We start from the raw sequence: 16,141 nt of genomic DNA, 5'->3' as shown, positions 1-16,141 counted from the left end.
TGGTTATTATATATTATATATAATCTGCAGTGTTTTTACAAATGTGTAGTCCTGCTTATTACTCCCAGAACCACTTTTTTTTTTTTTAGTTTCATTAGCAACATATGAATTTATATATTTGAAATGTTTAATCACACTTCTTTTTACTGAAGTTTAATTTTTTGTTAACAGATATCAAGCTACAAAATAAAATTCCAATTTTTTAGGTTCTCGCCTATATCTGCAATTTATATCTATATATTAAGTTTTGTTACCTTGAACTCTTTCAAGTTTTTGTTACACAACTTTATATTTCAGATTCTTTTTGTTCTTCCTTAGGTTCAAATGTATCAGTTGTTTTTGTTGACAGATATCAAGGTATAGAAATAAGAATCTAATTTAGAGTTTTTTAAAGCTTGATTAGTCATAATATTTGCACTATTATTTCCAATATGTGCCAGAGTGTCTGCTAAATGTAACTAGTATGATTAAAAACATGGTCATTGCAAAGTCTAACATATGGACAAGTAGGATGCTTGGGGCTTGATTCAGTGAAAGAATGTTGGACAAGCAGAAGTGTTATGGAGTGTGTGTGTTTTTATGGTGACTGTGGTAAGAGGTAAGCGATTGAATGTGAATGATGCAAAAGTGGCATTGTCGTCACTGGGTCTTAGTTAGGGGAGACGACTCCAGAATGTAAGACTGAAAGGTTGTGTTATTGTAGTGAGTTAGATTGTAAGAAATTTTATTACTTAAGTCTACTACATTTATTTCATGTGATCACAAGTATTATAAATGTTATATTTAGTTTTGTTCACAAGGAAGTTGTTCAAGTTCTTATTAGCTAAGATATATTATGCCTTCAACAGTTTAGTTGCCTACCAGCAGTTTGGTGCTACAAGTCAACAACAGTCAGACTAAATTAAATAAAGCCATGTCTATTTCTACATGATTTTGTTGCTACTAACCTGGTGTTACTAACAACTAACTCGAAAAGGGAGAGGGGAATTATCATCTTATTCATGTACTATTTACATTAGATTTTTACCAAATTATTAAATTTTTACTACCCTTACTACTTTAACTGTGAATAGACCTTGATTTTAATGATTTAACTGTATAGAATTTAGCCCCTGTTATGTAGAGAGAGAGAGTAGTCTTTAAGGGACTGCAGGCACGACATGGCCTAAATTGTGCAGATGTGCATAAAATCAAAGAAATAAAACATTAACAAAATGTGTATTATAATTGTCACTTTTCCTCTACTTAGAATTTTTTTCTCTCCTAGATTTTCATAATTTTTTGTTGAAGTCATTTCAGTTCTCAATTATTTTGTGCACCAAGTTACAAGAAAAAATTTAAGCAAGAGAGGTCACTACACTAAGACTTTGTCTTCTCATAAGAAAGGATGGCTGCCTGGTCATGTGATATGTGCACTGGACTGTGTATGGTCATCTTGATGCTCATATCTTGCCTGATGACATTTATTCTGCGAACATTTGGTCAAGGAAGTAGATTCTCTTCAGCTCTCAAGAAACATTCAAAACATGTCAAACATTCGACAAGAATATCAAGTGCAATGTACATGTAAGTAATGTTGAAACATCTGATCTCATTTATGCATTCTTGAGGACAATCTGCAGCCACTAAACCAGTTACATCAGATCTGGATAAAGTGGTCGCTTCCTCTTCATTAAGGCTAGAACAGAAAGATTTTATAACTCTTTTACTCCATTTTCTGTCAGTGTGTTTCATGGTCATTAGTCACATCACAAAGAGGTTTAGTTTATTAACCAGTGGTTGTGTATGACAGTGTCTTTGTATGTTTTGTGTGTGAATATTGTTCCTGTTTGTATCTATATTGTCGTTGCTATAGTGGTAATCCTCCGGGTAATCATAATCAAACTAAATTTTCATTTGTTTGGATCTTATCTGGTGGGAATTTTAAACTTAGTAATTTGCTCTTAGCTTACTTTTTGATTTTTAAGTACATTATAAAAGAAATACAATAGATAAGGATAGAAAAAGAAAAGCAAACAATAAAGAGATTTGCTGAAACAATATAAAGTGAAATAAAAATATATATATAAAAAAAAAGAATAAACCTGGAGATTTTGAAGGAAAGACTGCTGTTGCCAACTCAACAAAACCAATGAGTTTGTACTGCAAGCAAAAGAACTTAGTTGTGATTTCATTTTGCTAGAAATGCACAAACTTAATAGCATAATTTTCACTCTAAATATTAAAGCTTTCTGTATTCTGTACACCAGATACACTACATAGCTAGTTATTTATTGTTTTCTGGCATAATTGAAAATCTCCAATAAGTTCCTTAGACTTAAATGACTTAATTAACCTTAAAATTTTTAAAACTTTATTTGTTTGTTATTCTTTGCTGCTGTATTAGATGTCTTGGGTGTATTTTTTTTTCTTAAAAGTTTATTCATAAAATACTAAGTTAAAACATAAAGTGAAACCTGCATCATCATAATAGTTTTGTTTAACATGAAAAGAAAAGCAACAAAAGAATTTTTTTTTTCCTTTTCAAGGCAAAAGTTTTTCTTATTAATTTTTAAATTCTTATTTAGACCAACATGATGAAAAGGTAGACAACATGAAGATGTAGACCAACATGAAGAGGTAGACCAGCATGATGAAGATGTAGACCAACATGATGAAGATGTAGACCAACATGAAGATGAAATGTAAACCAAAAAATGGGTCAAGAGATGTATGGAATACAATGGTAAGCAATGCTGTGTATATCTCTTTATATTTTCTTTATACTAAACCCCTGAGTAAAGCTTTGCCAAGTTTTGTGTTTCACTGACTATAAAAATGTTTTTATCAAATTTTGTTCTCTTGTATTGACAGTGAACATCTTGAGAAGTAAAACAATTCCTAGAGGCAAAGACACAGACACACCGGATCTATTAGAGATTTTCCTTTTCTACCATCATTTAGAGACTTCCTTGTGCTCTAAGGGAATATGTCATTATCTTTTGATTGCTAATTGGCATTGATGTTTTTACATTCCTACTGCGTCTGAAAGAAATTAACATTTCCCTAATGCTACTTCAAAACCAGACCTTCTCAAGACAATTTTAGTGACCAAGCTGCAATATGGGACTCAGTAGGAAACAATGAAGAATGCTCCTAACCTCAGGTTGAGTAACCATGCTCACCTACTAGAGTGGCGACAAATACTTCTACACCCACAGTTATACATCCTGAACCCTGTAACCCAACCTCACAACATGGTTACATTACCGGAAGTGGTCGCAAGGTCAGAAAACCTAACAGATACAATGGATAGAACAATGAACAGGTACAAGTACTCAAGTGATGTACTTTGTGAGAACTATTTAGGTGGAATCACCATAATTGACTTGTATAAATCTTGTTCTATATTTAGGTATATCTTGACAATCAGTCCAGTCATTTGTTCATTTTTTTTTTAAATATTCCTTTTTTTTCCCTCAATCTTCTTGTTGTTTCAGTTACATGTTTTTGTATTTTGAAGGAGGAAGGTGCTTTGGTATATTATCGTTATTATTATTGTACCAGTATTAAGCAAACTTGTATATCTTTAATTATTCATGAATTCTAAAGCAGAACGTCACTTCCACCGGAAAATGTTGTAACAACTATACGTGTCTTCAGTTAACATTCAATACTCTGTACAGTCATAACGCCAAAGCCTTGCTAGATTATGCTTTTAATTCAATTTGTTATCTCCCCTGCTTTAGTGTGCTATCATATAATTTTTTGTGTCACATCCCTGCACAATTTGTTCTATGCTTTTTTACAGTATAAATAGCGACTTGACATTATTTAGCTCTATTATAATATTGTTATATTATTATATTTAAAATAAAACTGTTAACATATTCTATGCTGTTATAATATAAATGTTTTGCTGTTACCATGAATACAGTTTGAGTTTTTGTCTGATTTCTTAGAGGAGAAATTTTTCATAAATAATAATAATAAGGCTTATCTTCAAGTCCGAAGATTAGTGAGAAGTATGCAGTATTCCCCAGCTAGGGCCTACATATTTTGCTATAAATAAAGAGTATAATAATATTTACTACTTGGTATTGTCAGTCTTCACTAAAGCAATGAGTTTATCCCCTTAGTGTGTTTAAAATTTTCAAATACTAATTCACTTTGTATTATCTATTGGTGATCATGGGGTATCCACTTTGTCATCTCCATAGTCTCTGGTGTTAAGACTCAGTGTCCTGTTGGAGGTTACGGCTAAGATGTTATCTCTCTTTCTGATGGAACACATGTAAAACCAACAAAACAAACATTAGACCTAGACTTTATTAACAGGTAAATTTTTATAATTGTGAACTGGCGCTCCCAAAGCTACTTTTATGTATTTTAAATTTTACTTCTGTAGGCTAGTGCTAAGCTGTATACTTGTATTTCTGCCTATTATATGGGTAAGGGTGGATTACTTAAAATAGAGCCTATGCTGTTTCCTGTACTGTTGACCAGTGGTCTCTGTGTCAGTTTTAATTATTCTGTACCTGGGACTGCCTGTAAGTTTCAGAATTTTTCTTTTATTTTTTAAAATTTTACTATGTGTAAATCTGTTTTATATTTGAACAACTGTCAAAATAACTAGCAATTTTTTTTTCTAAAGTTTGTTTTAAAAATATGGCCAAGCCCTGCCCAGTGCTGTCATGATGGCCACTTCTAATGTTTATGTACTAGATTGTAACTGCTGCCTTAGTCATTGAAATTAAAGTCTCATTTTTGAATTTCTTCTTTATGTTTCTAGATTTCTTTTAGTTCGCTAGTTTAGTTTAGTTTAGTTGTCTGGTTGCTTAGATGACTCAAACCCCTTGGTCACAGAGGTGCACAGATACAACCCACCCAGTAGTGTTACAATCTGGCAACTGTAACTTCTTGTTATCCCAGGCTAGACATGACCTTAGGCCCCGACAGGCTAACATATTCTCTCATTCCAGACAGCATTGTCCCTAACAATACATAATTACCTTGCTTTAGTTGTAGAATGAAAGATGAGCAAACAGTTAAAAGTTTCTATAGAATTCACTTGGAGGTGTGGTGGCTAAGCGGTAAAGTGCTTGGCTGCCAAACATAGGTCTAGGGTTTGAAGACCATTTTTTTTATAATAGTCCTAATATAAAGAAAAACAATTAGGCACCTTTCAGTCCACCCAGCTCAAATGGGTTCCTGACATTTAATGGAGAAAAGTAAAGGCGGTTGGTCATTGTGGTGGCCACCTGATACCCTCATTGACCATAAGACACAGAAACATGATTTTTTTTATCATCTGTCTTACAGATCGCAAAGTCTGAAAAGGGAAATTTATTTTAACTTGAATATTTTCACATTTTGCCCTACATCAAAAAGCTTCTCCCATTTTTTGTCTATCATTCACTTTCTCTTTGGAATGGTTTATTTTTCTTAATGATTGAATATTGAAGTCAATTAGATTAGTTGACTATGACTTTGTAGAGGGTAATCACTGACTAGATGTTAATAGCATTTCCTGTTATATCTTTTTTGGTAATTTAATTGCTGATTAATTTCTTCTTGTTCATTGAAGTAATTACTGTACATTTCAAGGTGTATTGAGACCAGCACAATGACCTATTTTCCCTTTACCATTAACTTTCAAATACATTAATAGTTATCTCTTAATATGAATTCAGTAATTTAGCACAGACCAGTTACAATTTAAAAAAAAAAATGAATGCCACTTTGATTGCAAGGTATACATATACATCAAAATGAGTCAATCAAATCAATGTATACGATATCACAATAAAACTGAAAGTGCTGCACAAATAAATATTTAGTTGTACATTGGTAGTCATGATATTACTTTTAGTAGTAGAAATAACTTAATTCATTTAGATCAGGGGTGGGCAAATTACAGACCACGGGCCACATGCGGCCTGCCAAAATGTTTTTTGCGGCCCGCGGAAACCTACAGAATTCAGGTGAACCCACAGATTAAACATATAAAAATGCAAATATATTAAAAATAAATAATTTTAAATACCTTATCAATTATGATACTTAAATGGCCTAAATTGTGCCGATGTGCCTAAAATCAATCAATTATGATGAAGAAGCTAAATAAACATTCTCTAAAGTTTTAAGCAAATGAAGATTATGCTTATTGGTAATATTTTGAAACAAGACACACACTCAGACCAGTATTTATGTAGAACTGTGTTGAAAGTGTTGGGTTGGCTTGGAACAAGATATCAAGTGTAACAACTGATGGAGCCCATGCTTTAACTGAGAAAAACAGTGAATATCAGACATATTATTGACCTAATCATCTCAGTGATCAAACTTATCAGAGCCACAGACAGTTTCAAGAAGTACCACATGGGCAAGGTATTGAAAAGAATATGGGGTCTCAAGGAAAAATTTTTTTTTCCTTAATGACACTGACAGTGGCTTTCTTACTAATGTTTCTAATGAAGAGTTGCAATGGGCTACTTGCACATCATGAAATTTATGAGCATCTTTTCAAGCTTTTCCATTTCTCCAGTCAAGCAAGTGAAAACAGGTTTTATCATTTTGTAAATGTTAAACATACTATACCACTGACTCAAGTCCGTTTCAGCAGACAACATGAAGTTTATTTTACCATAATAATGATAATAGTACACTGCACTCCTTGTTAGTGCTACAAGTCAAGAAATAATAACAATCCTATCCACATAACAGCGGTATCAAAAGTATCCAATATATGTTAGTTACAAATCACGTCCGCATCTCAGCGGGTAACAATAAGAACAATTGCTACTAGTGACACTGGAGCTCCAACTATAGATATCTATTGCAATACGAATAATACTTTAATATTCAATAAGCACATGATGAAATCAACTCTCAAATATAATTAATCAACAATCATTAGTCCATCAACTTTCATGCTATATACAAATATATACACCAGTCCAGGAAGCAACGTCCAACCTTCCTGGACCGGGAGCAAAACCTTACTGACTTGACTGAACTCAAAGTCAACTTTAATCATTCTACTTCCTGTTTTCTACATCAGGAATTCCACGTGTCTTTTAAACTCTTAACATGACGTGAACTTTAGATCATGCAATGTTAACTAAGACTGTGACACATTTTCCTTTGCTGAAAGGTGAAACTATTTCTAGTAAAAAGAAAAGAACAAGACTTATGGAATTTGAAAACAAATGTTAAGACGTCAAGAACTTAAACCATTTTTGAATATCCTCACTTCACCATTTAGTACAGAAGCTGATTCAGCTCCCGAGGAAATACTTCCTAGCAAATTATGACCCAAAAGAGAAGCAGTTTGAAGGGTGCATAAGCTGTATTTCCACACTTAAAAAGACTTGATGCTAAACTTTGACATTTTTGGATGCACAAGAATATTTTCTTTTGTTTGAACATATGCAACCAGAAGAACAAGTGGATGCTGACTGGCTGTAATTTAACAGCAGTCACAAAGATAAGAACTAGTAAAGCTAGTTCCAGAGTTCCAGAACATTATGCACAATTAAATACTTCACATTAAGTATAACTGGATTGTTGTGAAGAATGAATGTGATGTAAAAAGACAGTAACAAAATTTTTTTAAATATTAGTTAAATTAGTTTCAAAAATTGCTAAATCTTGTTATAATTCCTCAATTTGAATGTCTAATACAGTATACAAGTAAATTAATAGACAGCTAGCATATTTTTCTAAGTTGTAAATACAAATTATATATATGTGGCCCCCTATTCCTAAAAAAAAAATTTAATGCGGTCCTCAACAGAAAAAGTTTGCCATCCCTAATTTAGATGGTTGATTTTAAAAGGGAGACAATTAAATTAGAAGTTATACTACTTAGACATTAAAAAAAACAAAAAAAAGAAAGATACAAAGGGATAAAATAAAGTACCAGTTGTTATTCTTAAAATTAAAAAAAATGTAATTAACACATTAGCATATTCTGTTCCAAAAATATAAACTTGATCAGAATATTTATTGCTAGAGTTGTATATATGGCTCCTTTTGTCTCGAAAGGCAATGGATGCGCCCAAATGAGTCACTGGTTTTGGCTTAATCTTGAGACGGGGCAGAATCTGGTGTGGCTAATCAAGCCAATTCTAGAACGGTTTTAAACTAAGCTCTAAGCACCCACTAGAGCAGGCAGGCTGTGGCGGATCAGCACCTAACTGACTGGGGGCTGCCCAGGTTGAGGTGGGCGGTAGCTGATCAGTGAGGCGCGAAGACCTCTCCCACCGTCAGAGACAACCCGTGGCGTCCATACATTACGCCAATCAAGTTGGACTTATAACCCGTAACTGTTGTCTCCCGTGTTGTTTTAGCCGCTTTGCAGCAGCACCAGAGTTTCCTCTCCGGGGCGCATTCCTGGGCCTTGGATAAAGGGGTCATGGGTGGCCCATGCGTCATGATCCCTCTCTCGACCTTGCTGATGTGATCCAAAGGAATGCATCACTAGAGTTGTATACTCTAAACATCTTACAACAGATATATTGACATGCTGATCTATTGGTTCCCATGGGATAAAACACTGTCAGGCAGTCATCCAATGAACAATGTAGTTAACACCCAGGACTATACATAAATACTTCATGTCAACTTAATAACATTGTCACTACCAACGAGGTTCAATGTACAATGAATTTACACTGAATTCTATAAATGATTATAAAAACTAAAATGCAAGTAAATAAATGCTTTCACTATGATATACATATTCTACGTATATACAAACAAAACAAACTTGATATGAATAAACCAAAATTTTTATCACTTTAAAAAAAATTGTTCAGTGCAGAGAGTACATTAAATATGAGATGTTTTATGTAATTAATTACATTAATTACTTAATTATGTAATACAATAAATATGCCATTGTACAATATTTCATTTACAAAACATAGTTGAAAAAAGTCTAGTAATATAGCAGTGTTCAGTGGCAACATTTTCATAAAGAACTCTTAAAAGAAAACTACAGTTGATAATCTTATCTTATATAATACAGATGTTACTTCAAAATAGAAGATAATGCATATATTAAAAAGTAAATTAAGTTATTAGTAACAAGTAAAATACAAGCCAGTGGTTTCAAATACAAATATATCCAGTTATCATTTATTAATAGGTCTAATCACCTGTACAGGTACCATTTATTCAAAAAACATTCCACATAAAGATGATGTAATCTCAAAAATGAAATGTTTTCTTTTTAAATTTCTTTAGCATTTAAATTTTTTAATGGAATCCTGTGGTTAATTAACTGTACTTATACCTATTTAAATTTCAATGACAAATATTCTAAAATCCAAAGTAAATGAATAATAGGTACCTGGTAAATTTAAATTAATAAACATAGCAAGTTGTCTTAAAAAACAAACACCCAAATTGACCTTTGATCCCTCTTTCATGAACACTCTCAGCATCAAGAAAACTAAACCATTCATGAACAGTATTGCTTGAGCATAAAAGTGTGTTATTTGGCGACTACAAAAAGTTGTATACAATTAATCTCAATCTTTTATCACTAAACGGATAGAAATCTTTCTGCTAGACAAGTAAGCAATGGATTTCAGATATCCCTCACAGCTTCTGTGGTTGAATGATTCTCAGAATAAAAGCTGCTTAGAATAATATCAGTTGAGCTTGACCATCACTAAACAGAATTGACAGGTAAGGGGACACACAATTCGTTCACTGAAATTTATAATGCAGAAATTTTCAATGGTAATTATGAAATTTTTAGAAAAGATAGGGCTTAAAATCATGGAGGAGTTCTTTTAGCAATAAAAAACACTCTTATAGCAGAAGAAATTACCTTACCTAACTTAAAAATATAGAATCTACATTTTGTAAAATTAATACCACCTCAACATCCCTAATAATAGGCAGCATTTACAGACCATCAAATTCTAGTTTAGAATACATGCAGGAACTATGTAATCAGATTACTACACTTAAAGAGACAGATAAAAATGCAGTTTTTTGGATTATGGGTGATTTCAACATACCTGATATAAATTGGAAAACACTAACCATAGATAAACTTCAAAACCCTAAGGACATAAATGAGCTTTTCATAGAAACTTTACACAACCTAAGTTTATATCAAATCATTAAAAAGCCAACTAGATTAAACAACACATTAGATCTCTTCTTAACCAACAGACCTGGATTAGTAGTTTATTATGATATTATCCCTGGTCTATCAGACCATGAGATCATAAAAATACACAGTCAGATAAAAGCAGTAGCCAATACAAAACCCCAAAGAAAAATTTTACTCTGGAATAAATGTAACCTAACACAACTACACCAAGCTGCATTAAACTTTCAACAAACATTCTTATTAGAAAAAGACATTAACCAACCAGTCGATGACCTCTGGAATTTCATTAAAAACCATCTTAAAGGCATTATAGAAAATCATATACCAACTAAATACACATCAAACAAAATAAATAAATGCTGGTTTAATAATAGACTAAAGAAGCTTTGTAAACAGAAGGAAAACCTATATAGAAAATTTAAAGAAACCAAGGCAGAAAGAGTTTACAAAAAGTATATAAAAATTAAACACCTAACCCAAAAAGTAAGCAGACAGCTGCAGAGTGAATACATAAACAATGTAATATCTAAAGATAACAACAAAAACCTATGGTCATACATTAAGTCTAAGAAAATGGAAACAACAGGCATAGCACCTTAAAAGATGAACATAACATAATACATAATGATAATGAAACTAAAGCAAACATCCTAAACAAATACTTTGCATCAGCATTCTCAGCCCCAGGAGACAAAGACATATTACTTAATTTGAACCAAGTAGACAACATAGAAGATTTAGTAGTACAAGAAAATGGAATTCAAAAACTATTAGCCAACACCAAACCAAATAAAGCGTCTGGACCTGAAGGTATTCCAGCTAGATTACTCAAAGAACTAAGCAATGAACTAGCCCCAGTGTTCAAAATACTCTTTCAGGCATCGCTTAACCAGGGCAGAGTACCAAAGGACTAGAAAGAAGCTAATGTCACCCCCCTATTTAAAAAAGGAGAAAAATCTGACCCAGGAAACTACAGACCAGTATCACTTACCAGCATCACATGTAAAATCCTAGAACACATAATAATTAGCAACATCATAAACCACTTAGACAAACATAATGTCCTCACCCCATACCAACATGGCTTTAGGAAATATAGATCATGTGAAACACAACTAATAGGACTAATTGATGATTTTTCAAAAGGTTTAGATAGTAGTGAACAAATAGATGCTATCTTACTAGATTTTTCCAAGGCTTTTGACAAAGTTCACCACTATAGTTTGCTTAAACAATTAAAATATTTCGGCATTAATGGTCCACTGCATCAGTGGATTAAAGATTTTCTGATAGGGAGAGAACAAACTGTAATAATAAATGGCTCTAAATCAACACCGATAACAGTAAACTCAGGTGTACCTCAAGGAACAGTCTTGGGTCCACCACTATTTTTAATTTACATAAATGATTTACCAAATTGCATTACTTCAGGAACAAAAGTCAGATTATTTGCAGACGATTGCATAATATATAGAACAATAAAAACAACACAAGACAAAGATATTTTACAAAGAGAATTAGATGAATTACAGAAAAGGGAATCAAATTGGAGCATGTCTTTCCACCCAGAACAATTGCTATAGCTTAGCCAAATAACCTCAACGAAAGGAGTATAAAATAACAAAATAGAATGTTTAATAACCAAATAGGAAACTAGATCTAGAATTACACTAATCACATCACAAGCGTCGTTTTCATCTCTAATCATCGGCCATCTTGACTTCCTCTCTTATTTCCTGTCTCTGTCCTGTGTCTCCTGGTGCGCAGTCTCACACCTAATGACAGCGTGCATTGTAGAGTCATAACACCAATTGTTGCAACTCTCGGCTAGGCACTCAACGAATAGGCATGCAACTCAACACAGTGTAACAGGAAATGTTTGTTTGTTTGTTTGTTGATTTGAGGCACATCGGCACAATTTAGGCCATGTCGTGCCTGCAGTCCCCTAAGGACTACTCTCTCTCTAAACAACAAGGGCCAGATTCTATACAGTAATATAATTAAAATTAAGGTCTATTCACAGTTAAAATAGTAAAGGTAGTAAAAATTTAAATATTTGGTAAAAATCTAATGTAAATAGTGCATGTTCACAAATTCAGAAATCAGATCTTCGTAGATAGCCCCACTTCCCGAATAAAGCCCAGTACCTTCCCAGGGTCGACATTATTAAATAGTGTTTTTAGATTAGTGGCTCTAAAATGTTTCGCCCTGACATCCTGGTATCTGGGGCAATCAACGAGGATATGTTCCACGGTGAGGCGAGAGTCACAGTACTCGCAAAGTGGGGGCTCCTCTCTCTTCAGTACAAAAGAGTGCGTGATGTAGGTGTGGCCAATCCTAAGTCTGGACATGGTTGTGCTACCACGCCTTGTCAGACCCTGTAACAGGAAATAAAGACAGGTGTTTATTCACTAGGACAAACACATAGCATCCTTCAGCTTCCTCAGAGTCTTTCTACTAATTTACCAGTCCTTTAGACAGCAACCCGAATGTGGACCAACGACAGCCTTCCCAGCTTCGTTCCAGGTCCCTTCTACAACCTTCAGGCAGCACCAAAAGCTTGCTTCTTAGTTTCCAAACATTCAGACTCTTCACAATCCCTGATGCCCTGTTCTTCTCTCCATTCTAGTCTCTTCCTGTTTACGTTCACTAGTGCGCTAGTGCGCACCTCAAGCACTGGTGCAAGGCAGGGTTACAACACTACCCCCATGTTTACACAACATTTGAATAGTAACACAACGATTATATAGGAAACTAAAAGCAGTGATAAATCTAGGAATAAAAAATACTGATAACAGTGAAAATAATTTCACAACAGTTTTACAAGTTTTAATTAATCTTTTAGACATTTAAAACAATGTTTAATGATTATAAATCTGTCTACTAAAGCAAAAAAAATTTCTTTAATTTTCAAATTAAATTATTGTGACCAAAAAAGCTATCACCCTAACTTCAATACTGCTTACCAAGACAGATTGCAACTTATAGTTCGTCCATCGTGGTTCGATGATGACCACTTTGTCATCCAGGGGGCTGAGGGCTTTGCACTGGGGTTTTATGCCTCCTCATGTGGCTGGTGAGACCTATGTGAGCCCGGAATGTTCGGCCGCACACTGGGCAGGTTATTCCAGCTGGAGCTAGTGTCGTGGGCCTTGCTTTTCTTTTCTGGCGTTTTTCTTCTGCCAGCATTGTTCTTTTTTCCCCAGCAACCTGTGCGCCAGTTTTCACAGCGCGATGCCATGATGCTCTGTCATGTGCCTCTGTCTCCCAGGTGGCTGGGTCTATGCTGAACGCCTTCAGAGAAGCTTTGAGGGTGTCCCTGAAGCGCTTTCTTTGACCACCTTGCGAGCGCTTTCCTTCGCTTAGTTGGCCATACAGGAGTCGTTTAGGGATGCGGTGGTCTTCCATTCTGTAGACGTGACCTGCCCATCGCAGCTGGGACTGCATCAGGATTGTGTGGATGCTTTGCAGACACACTCTGGTATTTTGTCTTGCCATTTGACATTTAGTATTTTTCTCAGACATGTTATGTGGAAGTGGTTTAGTTTCTTTGCATGTTTACTGTACACTGTCCATGTTTCTGAGGCATAGAGCAATGTAGGGAGGATGACAGCTCTATAGACCCCTAGCTTTGTGTTTGTGGTGATGCCACGTCTGTTCCAGACAGTTTTAGACAGTCTGCCATAGGATGCACTGGCCTTGGCGATACGCAGATCAATTTCACTATCGATTTTTCCATTTCTGGAGAGTGTGCTGCCAAGATATGTGAATTTGTCCACTGCGTTTATATCCTGTCCATTTATAGTAATGCTTGGATCCATGTCCATGTTTTTGCTTTAAGCCGCCTCGGGTTGAGTAGGCCACCATTAAATCTGTATGATATATTTATCAAGACAGATTGCAACTTAGTTTCTGGATCAATGACAACAACCACTTCATGATTTTCTCATACAATGTAGATCAGAGATTTCTGTGTAAAGAAAGGAGATTCAATTCAGAAGTTGCAAGTCAGAAATACAAAAAGCAACACAAATATGTATTTGCAAATACAGACAAAAATATACCACTCAAGGCTGAATTCATTCATAGAAATTTATGGCAGAATACATAGAAATATGAGAAGTAAATAGCTTGATAGACAGAAACATGACCTGTAAATTACTTGATAGGGTTAATGTTATAATTGAAATTTAACAGTAGACTTCAAATAAGAAAAGAATGTTAATGTATGTTAAATTACAGGTTTCACTAGTTTAGCTAATAGCAATTTGAATATTATTTTACACTTGGTAACTACATGCTTCAACTTTACTCTGTGCAAAAGTGCAGTCCTACCTTGATTTCTATCAAGTGATCTCCAGCCTACATGTTTCAGTTCTTTACCAGCCATTAACATAAGACAATCAAAGCCATATTGTAAATCATGTGAACTATCTGAATTGTTCTTCTCTTCTACAGCAAGATGTCTTCACTCAATGCATAATTCCCCTAGAATGAAGAAGATAAGATAATCCATGCATTGTTAAAAGAAAGATGTCAATTAACTGTGATGTCATCCTCTGAGCTGAGTCAGCTAGAGCTGCTCCCAATGTTTATTCCTGTCAAGAATGCCTTGCTTTGGCAAGTCTTTCAAAACCTTTTACAACTTACACCTTCAAGTGTCTTTCAATGAACAAATCATGTTGATCCTCTGCCAACATAAAGAAGTATACATAGATATTAGCATTTCAAAGTCATGGGCCAAAAGCTCAGTCATTTTTCATTTCGTTTCTATATCAATATTTTGATTTTTTGTCGGCTAAAGGATTTGTGTACTTCATAGGAAAACAATGGGGTCCTGGGTTTGAACCTCCAGCCTCAATGAAGATTGGGATTTTGAATTTTTAGGGTGCCCCTCAGTAACCCAACTCTAATGGGTAACTGATTTTAGGTGGGGAAAATTAAGGTGGTTAGTCATTGTGCTGGACACATGACGACCTGCTCATTAACCACTAGCCATAGAAACATAACCTTGACATCATTAGCTCCATAGATCGCAAGGTCTGAAAGGTAAACTTTACTTTTTTTTTTTATTAATATCCACTGTGCATACTGCATTCCGTTACTTCTTACTTATGTACAATAGATTTCTCTTTTCCCTTCCTTGTGTTTCTTGAATCTAGTATCTTTTTATAGAGCATTCTGATACCTCCACAAAGCTAATGGATTATATTATTTGTCATAATGTCCAAAAATAGAAACTAATTATTTTATAATGAGAATGTGGGTATGTGTGTTGTCTATCCAGTACCCAAAACTACACATTTTTCAAGAAAAAATCAACAAATTAAACATATTGAAAAGGTAATAAAAATTAACAAGGCTTATGTGAAGGTCTTTCTAAATTTTATTAAGATTTGTGGTTAAACAGTAGAGTTCTTTTTATTTATTTAAATAGATCATTGAGTGTAATACTTCAAGACCTATATCTAGTTCCTAATCTTCAGACAGGTGATCATGGATAAAATCTGAACATTTTCATTTCAATATATGGATTCCATGGTGGAAAGGTGTTCTACAGCTTCTGCAAAGATCATGCAGTATCCACCCTAGACAAACAGTATCCACCTTAGACAAACAGTATCCATTTCTATATAAAAAAATACATACATATAATTTTCTTTACATATTAAAAGAAAAAGAGAAAGATTACCTGAGGTGACCAGACACCATCAATAAAGCAATATTTTTTTGAGATATCAGTTACTGGTTCGGAAACTGCAGATGGATCAGTCACTGTACAAAACTTGGTCAGTAAAATTTGAAAAGTAGACAACTCCATGGTAAACAATAAAATCGCCACCTGAAAACACAAATAAACAATAAGAGGATGTAGACACACACAAAAATTATTACAATGTATGATTTTAATTCAATATGAGCCAAAGGAATAGTTATAACCTTATATAGCCTTAAACACATCAAACATTTGAACTAGTGACCAATACTGCACCACATTTTAAGGATAAATGTATAAAATTTACAGCT

The 16,141-nt window shown here is 34.1% G+C and overlaps 1 long non-coding RNA gene across 7 annotated transcripts in view; it reads left to right on the top strand.

Annotated features, from left to right (window-relative positions):
* Positions 1-4,755, top strand: part of LOC129922849 (uncharacterized) — a 35,557-nt gene extending 30,802 nt beyond the window's left edge. For 3 of the 7 annotated variants that reach the window (XR_008774765.1, XR_008774767.1, XR_008774761.1), the window contains 4 exons: positions 319-357; positions 849-1,566; positions 2,568-2,725; positions 2,854-4,755. This is a non-coding gene — a long non-coding RNA (uncharacterized LOC129922849). Of the gene's footprint in view, positions 1-297; positions 358-848; positions 1,567-2,567; positions 2,726-2,853 lie in introns of all 7 variants that reach the window. The other 4 variants (XR_008774764.1, XR_008774762.1, XR_008774763.1 and 1 more) reach the window with 4 other exon arrangements.
* Positions 4,756-16,141: the final 11,386 nt, after the last annotated feature.

This window comes from Biomphalaria glabrata, chromosome 14 (assembly GCF_947242115.1).
Source record: "Biomphalaria glabrata chromosome 14, xgBioGlab47.1, whole genome shotgun sequence".
Classification (NCBI taxonomy): Eukaryota; Metazoa; Mollusca; class Gastropoda; family Planorbidae; genus Biomphalaria; species Biomphalaria glabrata.
Note: the sequence above shows the minus strand (reverse complement) of the source record. Positions and strands in the feature narration are given on the sequence as shown.